Raw genomic sequence first — 14,171 nt, 5'->3', positions numbered from 1 at the left:
AAACTAAGTTAAATCTAACCAATTTTCAATAAAAAGTAAAACATCTTAGTTTTTAAAAAAATAGGTTTAAGAAATTTTTTTAAGAAAACAATTTTCAAACACAAATTTTAAAATATTTTTAAATAAAGGGAAAATTTTAATTAATCCCTCCCCCTGAACTTGACATAAAATTTTGAAAGTATTTGCTAAAAATATTCAAAGTAATTTTTTTTTTTTAAATTGAGGTAGAATTTTCTAGAGAGATTTTAAAGAGAAGATTAAGAACTAACATTTAAGGAGATAAATAAACCTCCCCCTGAATTTGATACTCCTTTAATATATTAATCCTCCTTATTTATTACTCTCCCTTAATTTATTAATCTTCCTTATTTTATTATCCCCCATAATTGTTTATTTGAGTTTGATTAATCAATAATTAATTTTAGATTCAGACTTTTAAGCTTAAGGTTAAATACGAAAAGAATTTATTAATTCAATAACAGTTAACCATTACCAATAATTTATTGATTAATTTTTACATGATTTAATAATTTAATATTTATTTAAAATGAGTTAACCTTTGTATTAATTAATTGAATTGGTTAATAAAAGTATTAGTTATAATTCAATTTTTTCATTTACTTTCTTTTAAGTTGGATTAACTTAGTTTAAAGTTAGTAGTGATTTGAAGTACAATTTATTAAAGTTATTAAACATAGTTAAAGTTCAATTTGAATTAATAGTTAATAAGGATAACTTATGATTTAATTTATAGTGAAATTAGGATTTTGATTAATGTTAAAATTAAGATTTATTGAGTTAAATTAAGAATTAATTAACTATTTGGTGTAAGTTAATTTTTTAAGTTCTTATTTCAATTATTCACTTATTAAGTATTTAACTTAGTTTATAATCTTAAGTTAATCAAATTTTAATTATTTGTTAACAACATATTCCAATGTAATTTTGAATTTAATTATTTAATGTTATTTAGTTTTAAGTTTATTCTTAAAATAGTTTTTTAAGGCAATTTAAGTTTGATTTTAATTGTAAATTATATTTAAGTCTTAAACCTAAATTAACTTTAAAGTTTTAATGTTAAGTTTTAACTTTAATTTTAAACTTAAAATAATGTTTGACGTTACAATAATGTTTAATGTTAAAAATATGCCTAAAGTCTAAATCATAATTTTTAATAGTTTTTTTTTTATTATTATTGAAAAAGTGATTTTTTGAGAATTTTTAAAATGATTTTTTTTTTGTTTTTAAAATAAGTTTTAAAAGTTTTTAAAAGAATTTTTAAAATAATTTATAAAATAAGTTTTAAAATTTTTTAAAATAATTTTTTAAAATAAGTTTTAAAAGTTTTTAAAAGAATTTTTAAAATAATTTTTTAAAATAAGTTTTAAAAGTTTTTAAAAGAATTTTTAAAATAATTTTTTAAAATCAGTTTTAAAAGTTTTTAAAAGAATTTTTAAAATAATTTTCAAAATAAGTTTTAAAAGTTTTTAAAAGAATTTTTAAAATAATTTTTTAAAATAAGTTTTAAAAGTTTTTAAAATAATTTTTAAAATAATTTTTTTTAAAATCAGTTTTAAAAGTTTTTAAAAGAATTTTTAAAATAATTTTCAAAATAAGTTTTAAAAGTTTTTAAAATAATTTTTAAAATAATTTTTTTTTTAAAATAAGTTTTAAAAGTTTTTAAAAGAATTTTTAAAATAATTTTTTAAAATCAGTTTTAAAAGTTTTTAAAAGAATTTTTAAAATAATTTTCAAAATAAGTTTTAAAAGTTTTTAAAAGAATTTTTAAAATATTTTTTTTTAAATAAGTTTTAAAAGTTTTTAAAAGAATTTTTAAAATAATTTTCAAAATAAGTTTTAAAGGTTTTTAAAATAATTTTTAAAATAATTTTTTTTTTTAAAATAAGTTTTAAAAGTTTTTAAAAAAAATTTTAAAATAAATTTTTTTTTAAATAAGTTTTAAAAGTTTTTAAAAGAATTTTTAAAATAATTTTTTAAAATCAGTTTTAAAAATTTTTAAAAGAATTTTTAAAATAATTTTCAAAATAAGTTTTAAAAGTTTTTAAAAGAATTTTTAAAATAATTTTTAGATTAAGATAATTTAAGTTTAATTTTTAAAATAAATTTGTAAGTAAAAGAAAATTTAATTTAATTTTTAAAATAAATTTTTAAATTAGAGAAAATGTTATTTTAATTTAATTGATTTAATTTTAATTTAATTTAATTTAATTAATTTCTTTTAGGTCCTTAGTCATCTCACCTGATCTATATTTTCAATCAGGGAATCCTACAATTTTGTGAGATGAATTAGATTTAATTATAGAGTTTGATTTAACTTGTGTTAGATTCAGGTTTAGCTTTGGTATCAACAAATAGGCATTCTTCGGATAAACTTCTAAGCTTGGCGAGTCACTTGGACGTCATTAGAAGTAACCAACCTTTTGAGGTTTTCCGAATAGTCTTATCTATGGAGCTTAGTACTAAACCTTGGTCTAACTAGTTAGGTTCTGTTTAAGGGTAGCTTCGGTCAGTTCCACTTGGCCAAATGCACCAGATCGAAGTCATATCTTTCTAGACATGCGATGCCCAAGCTTCCCTAACGTACTATCATCCAAAAACTTTACCCGTACCGTGATTCAAGTTAAACTGAGTCCCTTTTTAACTAATCCTAATTACCCTGCCGGGTTAGTTTATTTGGGTTACCCTGTCGGGTAAGTTATTTTTGGAGGTGTCAGCTATTATGGAGTCTCCCCTTAAATTATTGATTTTTCTTTTTAAGATTTCTTGTATAATTAGAGTTGGTTTTAGTTAAGTTTTAATGTTTAATTTGTAATTTAAATTTAAGTTTTTAATTTTGAATTAATTAAATTTGTCAAATTATCTTTCTTTAAAAGAGTATATTTAACATTTAAATTTTCTTTCAATTTTATTGGGTTAATTGAATTATCTTTCTTTAATAGCTTATTTTTAAAGTTTAGGTTTTTATTTATTTTTGAGTTAATTAAATTGTTTGAATTATATTTCTTTAAAGGTTTATCTTTTAACTTTTTATTAATTGTTAATTTTAAATTTTCTAGATTATTTTTGTTTAATATGTTATCTTTAACATTTAATTTTAAGTTTGTTAACTTTCATTTTGATTTTATCAAAGTGTTTGATTTTATCCTTATATTTTCTTTACCTTTTAAGTTGATATAATTAGTGGAATTTATTAAATAAGTCTTATCATTAAAATTTAATTTTTTGTTAATTGAATTATCTTGGGTTTGGATAGAATTTTCCAGATTGATATTGTCTAGATTATTAAATAATTTATTAATTATGTCTAGATTAATATTGACCTTGTCATCCTTTTTGTTCGAATTTTCAAATTTTTTTAGGTTTAAATTCAAATTTTTAGATTTATTGATTATTTTTAGATTTTCTGTATTTTCTAAATTAATTATATTTATTTTATCAGAAAATATCCTAGGGGTATTTTCGCAAGTATTGTCATGTATACTATTTCCACATATACTTTCAGACATATCCAAATTAACATGCACATATTTTAAACTACTACTAGCAAGGGTGTTTTGGTAATTATTACTAACCTTGAGCGCAACCCCTAATTCAGCAGGCTTCTCCGTTGGATCTGACTCGAGTCCGGATTCGACTTTAACTTGATCTTCTAGCTCCATTGGCGTCTCGTGAAGCTTGATCAACTGGGTCCATAGCTCATATGCATTCTTGTATTTTTCTAGTCTGCATATAATATTGTTAGGTAAAATATTATAAATAATTTTACTTACGCTTTTATTCAGCTCCCAGTTCTGAGAAGGTTTTTTCAATATTAGCATATAATCGATATCTACGCTTCCTAAGAAGCATTCCATTCTTTGCCTCCAGTAGTTGAAATCTTCATCGTACGGTGGTGGTTCATTGGGGTTCCATCCTTCTTGAAAAGACATTATTCTTGCACACAATGAAACAAAGACAAAATCTCAAGACTTGGTCTTCGATTAGCAGTGCTGGAAAAAAATAATATTTCACTACTAATTTTTTTTTTAAATAATAAAATATTATTAAAATATTAATAAAAAATATTATCTCAAATTTTTGAAAATGTAATATTTTGTCGATACTAAATAATAGTGAAAAGATGACGATGTATTTTTCAAAACCAGTTTTGGAGGGAAAAAAACGAAAGGCGTAAGGTTTTATTTTAAAGACAAACGATATCTAATTTTTCTTTCAAAAAGTCCCCCCTTTGCCTGATTGGTGGTTGCACCAAATCAGAGCGGTACCTGCTCTGATACCACTTGTAGGACCGTTCGATTCGATAGAGGGGGGGTGAATATCGATTCGAAAAAGACGAGTATAAACGCAGCGGAAAAGTAAAATAGACACAAATGTTTTTTACTTCGTTCGGAGCCTGTGACGACTCCTACTCGAAGGCCCGTACTCCGTGAGTACTTTCGTTGGGCAATTCACTAGCAGTTCGAAATAATGATTACAAAAAATAGTACAATGAATGCTAATGAAAATGAAAAGCAAATACCGACAATAAAGACAAGAAAGGAGCGTAGTGTCGGAGCTTTGTTCGCGTCGCAGAAGTGCAGAGCAGTGGAAGACTTTTCTTTTCATTGTTGTCCTGAAGCTCTCCTCTGACCCTTCTTTTATATGAGGCTCGGGGGGCCCTGGATGCCTTCCGGGCGCCCTGGTGAGACGTGGCAAGTCCAACCAGCGAGCTCCACGTGGCGACGCGCGATCAGGATGAAATTTCCCTCCCGGGCGCCCGGATCCCTTCCGGGCACCCGGACCTCCGGGCGCCCGGACCCTGTTTTCCCGCAGAATCCGTCCTGCAAGACAAACGTTAGTCCGGAGGCAATTTTACCCTGCAACACAGATTGTTAGCAACAGCAAAGTGAGTATGAATTAGCAAAAAGGAGTATGACTTAGATTCCGTCTTTTCAAGACCGGAATCTAGTCACAATCTCGACTTAGATATCCGAAATGGATCTAAGCCGGATCGACGCCTAATGTTCCCTTCCCGGGAACGCGTCCTCGCAGTCACTCCCCTCAAGTGACTTACCTCACTTACCTGCCAGACATCCGGTCAGCCCTTCGACCCGTCTGGACTTCTTGCCAGCTATCCGGTCAGCCCGTCGACCTAGCTGGACTTCTCGCCAAGTGTCCGGTCAGCCCGTCGACCCGCTTGGACTTCTCGCCAGCTATCCGGTCAGCCCGTCGACCTAGCTGGACTTCTTGCCAAGCGTCCGGTCAGCCCGTCGATCCGCTTGGACTTCTCGCCAGCTATCCGGTCAGCCCGTCGACATAGCTGGACTTCGTGCCAGACATCCGGTCAGCCCGTCGACCTGTCTAGACTTTTCCTGCACACTTGATCAAAGTGTCAGACAACAACAAAACTAACTTAACCTATTTGTCATTCATCAAAACCTGGGTTAGACCGTTAGTGCTACCCGCACCAACAGATCGATCCAGAGTGCCTCTGTGCTCTCTGGAACTCGCTTGAATTGATTACTTGATCGATTCACTAACCCTCGTGATTTTCCAGCGCTCCAATCGATCGCCCAATCGATTGGAGACTCCCAATTGATCGAGTGATCGATTGGGATGACTTCTGTGTGACAAACCCAGCTTCCCAATCGATCAGTGAATCGATTGGGAGGAGAGTTTGTCCCGGGACACACCCAATCGATCGGTTGATCGATTGGGCATGATTCAATCTATCGATTGATTTCAACTTGATTTGCCCTAATCAAGTCCTAAGCCCCTAAAACCAACATCCGATCAACCATGACCTATTGGGACATCATGCCTAGCATCCGGTCACCCTCGACCTGCTAGGACTTTCTCACCAAGTGTCCGGTCAATCTCTTTGACCCACTTGTACTTTTCTCCTCGTGTCAAGTATCCGGTTAACCTTGACCCACTTGGACTTATCATCCACCAGATGTTTGGTCATCCTTGACTCATCTAGATTTTCTCTTGCCAAGTATTCGGTCAATCCTTTGACCTACTTGGATTTCCAAACACCAGGTCTCCGGTAAAACTTGACCCACCTGGATTTCCACATGCCTGGCTTCACTCACCAGGTCTTTCCATCTGCCTAGCTTCACTCACTAGGACTTCCCATCTGCTTGGCTTCACTCACCAGAACTTTCACCTAGCTTCATTCACTAGGGGTTTCACCTTACTTCACTCACCAGGACTTTCACCTAGCTTCACTCACTAGGATTTTCACCTGGCTTTACTCACAAGGATTTTTCATCTGCCTAGCCTCCAGTTAGGACTTTCCCAGTCAAGTATCCGATCAACCCTTTGATATACTTGACTCTTCTTCACTTACTAGCTAGTCAACCTTGACCAGAGAGGAATTGCACCAGTAATCTCCCCAAATGGACGATTACATCTGCAATCTCCATGAATTGTCAAACATCGAAACCCAAACATCAAGACTCAAGCTTGAGCCAACTCAAGCTTAGTCAACCTGATCAACCTTGACCCAAGGGATATTGCACCAACAATCTCCCCCTTTTTGATGTTTGACAATACATTTAAGTTAAGCTGATCCTATAGCCTCAACTTCCTTCATGCCAATATATGAATGAGGGTTCCCTTCATTCTCCCCTTTCCTAGAGGGAAAACTCCCTCTTTAGGTAATGAAGGCCTAACTTAAACCACACATTCTCCCCTTATTGACATACATCAAAAACTCTCCCCCTAAAGAGTTACTCACCATTGTTTACAAATTCACTCGTTGTTTACAACACCATAATAAAGGTCTCATACCCTTCATTATCTCCAAAGCTCACGCTTGAGCATTACTCCACGTTATGATGCTCATCCTAGAGTATCCATAACCCCACAATGAAGATATCCACTCTCCATTATTTTTCAACGCTCAATCTTGAGCATTGTTTTTCTAAACGAAGGCTTAATCACCTTCAATAGTGTCGAAAAATAGATTTTCATGTCCTTAAAGGGTAACTCCCCCTAAAGACATACTTCAAACTTCTGTCAATGCACCAACAATGACTTGGAATCCCTAAATCTTTAGGAAACACACATTTAGAAGTTTTGAGGTTCAAAAATTCAATAATGAAACCAAACCTCAACCTAAACTCCTACTTAGTCTTCCTTAACCAATACATCCTTGTTTTTATCATGAAAACTCCCCCTAAATATATACAAATGGGTTTCAAGGGGTTAGGAATGGTTACCTTGACAAAAATGGTCTAAAATGCTAAAAACAGGCTTTCCCAGCCAAAATCAACACTTCAATCGATTGAAATTGGGGTTTGAATCGATTGAACCTGACCCAATCGATCCACTGATCGATTCAATAGGTGTGGATCGATCGGTGGATCGATCCATTAAGCTTCTATTCATGATACCTGCCTTCTCAATCGATCACCCGATCGATTGAGGAACTCCAATCGATCGGGTGATCGATTGGAGCACTGAAAACCTGAAATTCAATTTCAGTGAATTTCAGAAACTCCCCAAAAAATTTTACAAAATTCTAAAAATTATGAAAATTCGTGTAGACATTACTTAGGGTATAGACTATCAAGGAAAAATAATTTTCTATGAAAATACATCCTATTTTCAAATATTGACACAAAATTGGAAACTTGCAAAAACTTCAATGTTTCTTCCAAGTTTGTGTTTAACTATTCAATGATGATTACTATCAAAAGATAGTCTTCACCAAGGTTTTCCAAAAGTATTTTAAAATCATTTTCAAAATCAATATCCAACCATGTTCTATGGGCGCAATGCACATGACTTGTACATTAGCTTTTCCAATGATTGGAAAACACAAAACTATGTGTTTTGATGAAACTAAAACTCAACTAGATGCACTAAATCAACATCTTGAGTTTTGTTCATCATCCTAACATCTCACTTGTATCTAATGTGCACTAAAATACATACGAGTCACCTTATAAGTCTTTGTGAGATGTAAAGTTTGGTTTTGCCCTAAACTAGGGATCGTGCATTTCTATCTAGGCATTTTAAGAGTTATGAGCATCCACCAAGGATGTTACTTGTTAGTAAATGTCATTTGTCCTTAATTGTAAGAAATTTAAAATAATGCATGATGCATATGGCATACATCAAAATGAAAATTATTTTCAAAAGAAAATATTTGCTATAACTACATGATGTATGTATGACATGACATGGTATTTTTGTTTATTTTTCATAATAAGCATGAATGCCAAAATGATGTCATGATATATGATGGACAAACAAAGCATGATAATTTAGCTTAAATAATATACCTAGATTATCTATCTAAGTGTCCTTAATCCTTAGCTAAACCTAAATTTAACCTAGATTGCCCATGTTTTCTTGAGAAAATGTCAAAATCTAATTTTGACATTTCTTTTAATTTTCTTAATTTGTGCCAATTTAAATTAAACATAATTCTCAAAACTTGGCACATTTAACTCTTTCAAAGAGTAACTGAATAATCCATTTCATTTTCAAAGGTTAATAATAACCTTGAAAATGCTCTTCGAGTGTCAACTTCATCATGGTTGTGTTAACTATCCTTCTAATTAGAATTGACACTCTCTAACCCATCTAAGGGATAGAGAAAATGCTCCTAGGAACCCAAAACCTATTGGTGCTCCTTGGATGCTCTAGGTACTCACTAGGGATAACCTCCCTAGATACCTTCCTAATGACCTTGTTAGGCTTCTTAGAAACCTTGGTCACTTTCTCTAGGTCAACTCTAGGGATTGCTTCCCTTGTGACCTTCTTAGTGACTTTCCTAGACTTCTTAGAAGTCTTAATCACATTTGTCACAAAAATACTCTTAGGGATAACTTCCCTAGTATTTTTGACTTGACCACTAGACCTAGACTTAGTTCCATAGCTATATGGAACCCTATGGTAAGAAGGCACATCCTTCTTGGTTTTAGGTTTGTATCCCAAACCTTTATGGCCATTGGATGGCTTTTGTACTCCTAGACCTAGGTTTTGCTCTTTTTGCCCTTTTAGGATATTTTCCATCATTTTTAGGGTCTTTTCCATTTTATCAAGTCTTAACCTCAAGACTTGATTTTCTTTCCATAAATCCTTAGATTTTGGTTTTTCATTAAATCCTTGAGCATTTTTATTTTTAGGCTTATACCTAAGGTTCTTAGTGTTATCACCTAAGTTTCTATCTACTTTCCTAACCCTAGGTGTGGTTTTAGCATGATAAGCTACATGATTTTCCTTAATGTTATCATGCTTCCTATTTTAATGGTAAATAGCATTAAAATTATATAAACTAGAATTTGCATGCTTTTTACCATGAGTTAAGGGGATAGGCTCAATAAATGATACCTTGGAGGCTCCCCCTTGACTTGAGCTTCCTCCCTTGGCTTTGACCGCCTTCTTCCCTTTAGGACATTGACTCCGATAATGTCCTTTTTGTTGACATAAAAAACACACAATGTGTTCCTTGCTCTTTTTTGTTGTGGGGACGGTCTTCTTGGGCTTCTCCTTGCCCTTAGGTGCCACTTGACCCTTCTTCTTGGCCAATTTGGAGCACTTGCTGTTGTAGTGTCCATGTTCCCTACACTCAAAACATATAATATGATTTTTATTATTAATTGAAATAATTATACCTTCATGTGTAGGGATGACACTTTCTTCTTCTTCTTTGCTTGACCCGGAAGTAGAAGCTTCTCCTTCTTCTTGATCCGGTGTCAATGAAGGTCTCTCCCCCTCAACCCTAGAGGTGGAGGCTTCATCATCATCATCCTCGTTTGCATGATATAAGGAGTATGCTCCCTCCTTATCTTTTTCATTGCATTTCCTTGAAGATGAGGCTTCTTGGACTTCTTCTTCGGAAGTTGAGCATCTCTCAACTTCGGAGTCCACTTGCTCTTGTTGTTGATCCACTGAGTCACCCTCTTTAGATCCTTCTTGATTTTGTACAGTAGAGGGGATCTCATAAATCTTCACCAATTTGCTCCAAAGTTCTTTGGCGTCTTTATACTCTCCAATTTGGCTCAAGATGTTGCTAGGCAATAAATTGACCAATAACTTGGTCACTTTATCATTGGTTTCACATCTTTGGATTTGCTCTTGGCTCCACTTGCTTCTCTTGAGAATTTTACCCTTTGAACTTGTTGGAGCTTCAAAGCCTTCCATTAGAGCAAACCATTGCTTTATCTCCATCATCTAGAAATTTTTGATTCTTGATTTCCAAGAATTGAAGCTTATCATTGTGAATGGTGGAGGCACCCATGTGGCTAATCCAAGTCCATCTTAGAATTCCATCTTGAAGTTGAGCTTTTGATGAATTCTTTGACTTGAAGAATTTTGCTCCAATTTCTTCACCCTCTAGCTTTGTTGCCCCTTCCGGCGATGATTTCGGTGAAGAGTGACCTCGCTCTGACACCACTTGTTGGGGTCAAAATGTGCTAGAGGGGGTGAATAGCTCGTCATGCGCTCGTCGTCTTGCTTCTTGGTGATGATATGCAGCGAAAAATACAAGAAACAAGATTATAACGCTAACACAAGGATTTACTTAGTATCCACCTCAAGAAGAGGTGACTAATCCAAGGATCCACACACGACACGCACTCTCCACTATGAAACATTCCTTCTCAGTCGTAGCCATAGGTGGAGAAATCTCGTACAAACTCACTCAACAAGAAGAAGAAAAGAAGAAGCAAATACAAGTAAATCTTACAAGATTTTACAGCATAAACCCCTTGCTAGCTTCTCCTTCTTGTTTGGAATGTCTCTTGACCTTGGAAGTGAAAAAACACCTTGCTCCAAGAAGCTTCAAGATCTGGAAGTGAGTGGTGGAGAAGGCACTGTGAAGATCGGAGAAGAATCGGGCGAAGAAGTGCTGAAGAAAACGCTCGCAGCGGCTTTATCCAGCGCCAACGGTCGGATCACAATCGATTGAATTGCTCTCAATCAATTGGAGAGGCTTTGGATCGATCAGTCGATCGATCCAGAGTGCCTTTGTGCTCTCTAGAACTCGCTTGAATTGATTACCCGATCGATCCACTAACCCTCGCGATTTTCCAACACTCCAATCGATTGCCCGATTGATTGGAGGCTCCCAATCGATCGGGTGATCGATCGGGAGGGCTTCTGTGCGACAAACCCAGCTTCCCAATTGATCAGTGGATCGATTGGGAGGAGAGTTTATCGCGGGACACACCCAATCAATCGATTGGGCATGATTCAATCGATCGGTTGATCAATTGATTTCAACTTGATTTGCCCTAATCAAGTCCCAAGCCCCTAAAATCAACATCCGGTCAACCATGACCAGTTGGGACATCATGCCTAGCATTCAGTCACCCTCAACCTGCTAGGACTTCCTCACCAAGTGTCCAGTCAATCCCTTTGACCCACTGGGACTTTTCTCCTCGTACTAAGTGTCTGGTAAGCCTTAACCCACTTGGACTTACCATCCACTAGATGTCTGGTCATCCTTGACCCATCTGGATTTTCTCTTGCCAAGTATCCGGTCAATCCTTTGACCTACTTGGACTTCCAAACACTAGGTGTCCGGTCAACCTTAACCCACCTGGATTTCCACATGCTTGGCTTCACTCACCAGGTCTTTCCATCTATCTAGCTTCACTCACTAGGACTTCCCATCTACCTGGCTTCACTCACCAAGGCTTTCACCTAGCTTTACTCACTAGGGTTTTCACCTGGCTTCACTCACCAGGACTTTCACCTAGCTTCACTCACTAGGGTTTTCACCTGGCTTCACTCACCAGGATTTTTCATCTACCTAGCCTCCAGTTAAGACTTTTCCAGTCAAGTATCTGATCAACCTTTTGACCTACTTGACTCTTCTTCACTTACTAACTGGTCAACCTTGACTAGAGAGGAATTGCACCAGCAATCCCCCCAAATGGATGATTGCATCTGCAATCTCCATGTATTGTTAAACATCGAAACTCAAACATCAAGACTTAAGCTTAAGTCAACTCAAGCTTAGTCAACCTAATCAACCTTGACCCAAAGGATATTGCACTAACAGAAGAGTAGTAGGAGAATGGATCCCTGGTTCTCTACTATGTGATACCCTTGTGATTATAAGTTAATCTCAATCTTACCCTACTTGACTATTTAGCTGTCTACTTGAAGTTCTGATTAGTGTCTGCTACTTTAGCATGTTTCCTATTGGCTATGGGTGATTCAGTCTATAGAGTATAATTAGAAAAGCGACTGATTAGAATGAATAAATTATAGCTAAAAAGAAAGATTAAAATTGATTTACATCTGTGACATTTATTCACTAGTACTAGTTATATTTTTAGTTCAGTATATAAAATGTAATTGTGAATAATTATATTGATTGGAGATGTTGAACATGCTCTTGACATAATAGTCATTATGAGGGATTAGAAATGTTCATATTGATGTAAATAATTTAATCTGAAGTAAAGGTAAATTTTGATATCTCTGATTCATTTTATAGAGCAGTTATGTAAGGTCTAACAATTTTCTTGGCAATGCATGCTTAGTGTGCTTACTATCACACGAACCATTTTTCCTAATGTATGGAATGGATGTTCTTATTTGGTCTTTTTGACTAATTAATTGATGCTCTAGTCTTTGTGACATGATCATCATAAAGTCTATGTGACTTATTTGATCTTTGTAACCAACTAATATTTTGTGACATGATCATATCATAGTATATGTGACTGTAACGACCCACCTCCTACTAACTAGGCTGCGAGGCCGGACCGTCACATTATACTGTGCTAAATATAAGGTGCAGAAATCTGTGCTATTTAAAATCTTACTCTGCTAATGACTATTATAGCCTGTAAGATTAGGTTCAAAGACCTTTCCTTTGACGTACATACATTGGGGAAGAAACCCAAACTTTCTATTTGCTCAAAAGACTGAAATGAGACCCTTCCAGCTGAAATCAGACACTCCAATCGATCGGCTGATCGATTGGAGTCATCTGATCGATCTCCTGATCGATTCAGCGTGCTACTGTGCACGGAAGAATTTATGGATCGATCGACTGATCGATCCAGCTATGACTAATCGATCCAGTGATCGATTCAGCGTGCTACTGTGCACAGGAGAAGTTATGGATCGATCGGCTGATCGATCCAGCTATACCAATCGATCCCGTGATCGATTCAGAAGCTCTCTGTTCGCGAGGCTAATTCCTCGATCGATCCAGTGATCGATTCCAGAGCTTACTGTTCACGAAAATCAGCTCTCAATCGATCAACCGATTGATTGAGGTCCCTCCAATCGATCGGTCGATCGATTGGAGTTTCTGATTTCGCTGCAGAACTCCGATTTCAGAGCTCGATCATACACAACTCACAATAATAAACCTGAAATGCCTAGAGAACATTGTAATAGGTCTTCACTAACATTATGCATGATTTACTACTCATCAATAAGCTAACTAGTGTCCTAGGCATGGCATAAGCATGGTTTCACAATTCAGAATTCTTAAACCTTCCAAAGGTGCATAAACATTAAAAGAACAAAAGGGTTCTAATTCTTTTTAAATTTACTAATTCCCAAGGGTCTTTATTCCAAGTTCCTGCCCACACACATCTTTGTAGCATTGACCTCCAACCTACGCTAGTCCATCTTTCCTTTACCTTTATCTGCAGTATAAGGAAAAGAAAAGTATCTGTAAGCTTGGGAGCTTAGTAAGAAACCATCTAGCTCACAAAACATGCATACGATGCAATTTATGTTTTTAAAACATGCTATTTGAAATATATGCTGAACATTGCTAAACATGGATTCTAAAACATGGCATAATCACATACGATATATGGCAATCATAGCTAAGCATAGAACTATCCTATAAATCCATAAGGAACCAAAACTGAAGTGGAAGCTAAGCTACACTACTGCTAACTGATGCTAAGCTGCTCTGTATTCACATAAACTATATTGTGAAGGTTTGAAAACTATTTATCATAAATAGATGAAAATACATAATCATACTGCTGATGGGGCCGACAACTGTACTTGTTGTGCGTGCATCTCTAACTAGACCCGGGGTTGCAAGTCCCGAATTTAGCAGAGTTACTAGGTTATCTAAACCTAGGGACGACTATGGGAGCCCAACCCAAGGACAACTGAAGTCCAGTACAGTGCCACTGAAAAGTAAAATACTGATTGTAGCTAATATA

At 34.9% G+C, this 14,171-nt stretch overlaps 1 pseudogene; it reads left to right on the top strand.

Moving 5' to 3' along the window:
- Positions 1 to 14,171, top strand: part of LOC122050672 — an 89,192-nt pseudogene that overhangs the window by 18,574 nt on the left and 56,447 nt on the right.

The sequence above is a fragment of the Zingiber officinale genome, chromosome 3A, assembly GCF_018446385.1.
Source record: "Zingiber officinale cultivar Zhangliang chromosome 3A, Zo_v1.1, whole genome shotgun sequence".
In the NCBI taxonomy this organism is placed as follows: Eukaryota; Viridiplantae; Streptophyta; class Magnoliopsida; order Zingiberales; family Zingiberaceae; genus Zingiber; species Zingiber officinale.
Note: the sequence above shows the minus strand (reverse complement) of the source record. Positions and strands in the feature narration are given on the sequence as shown.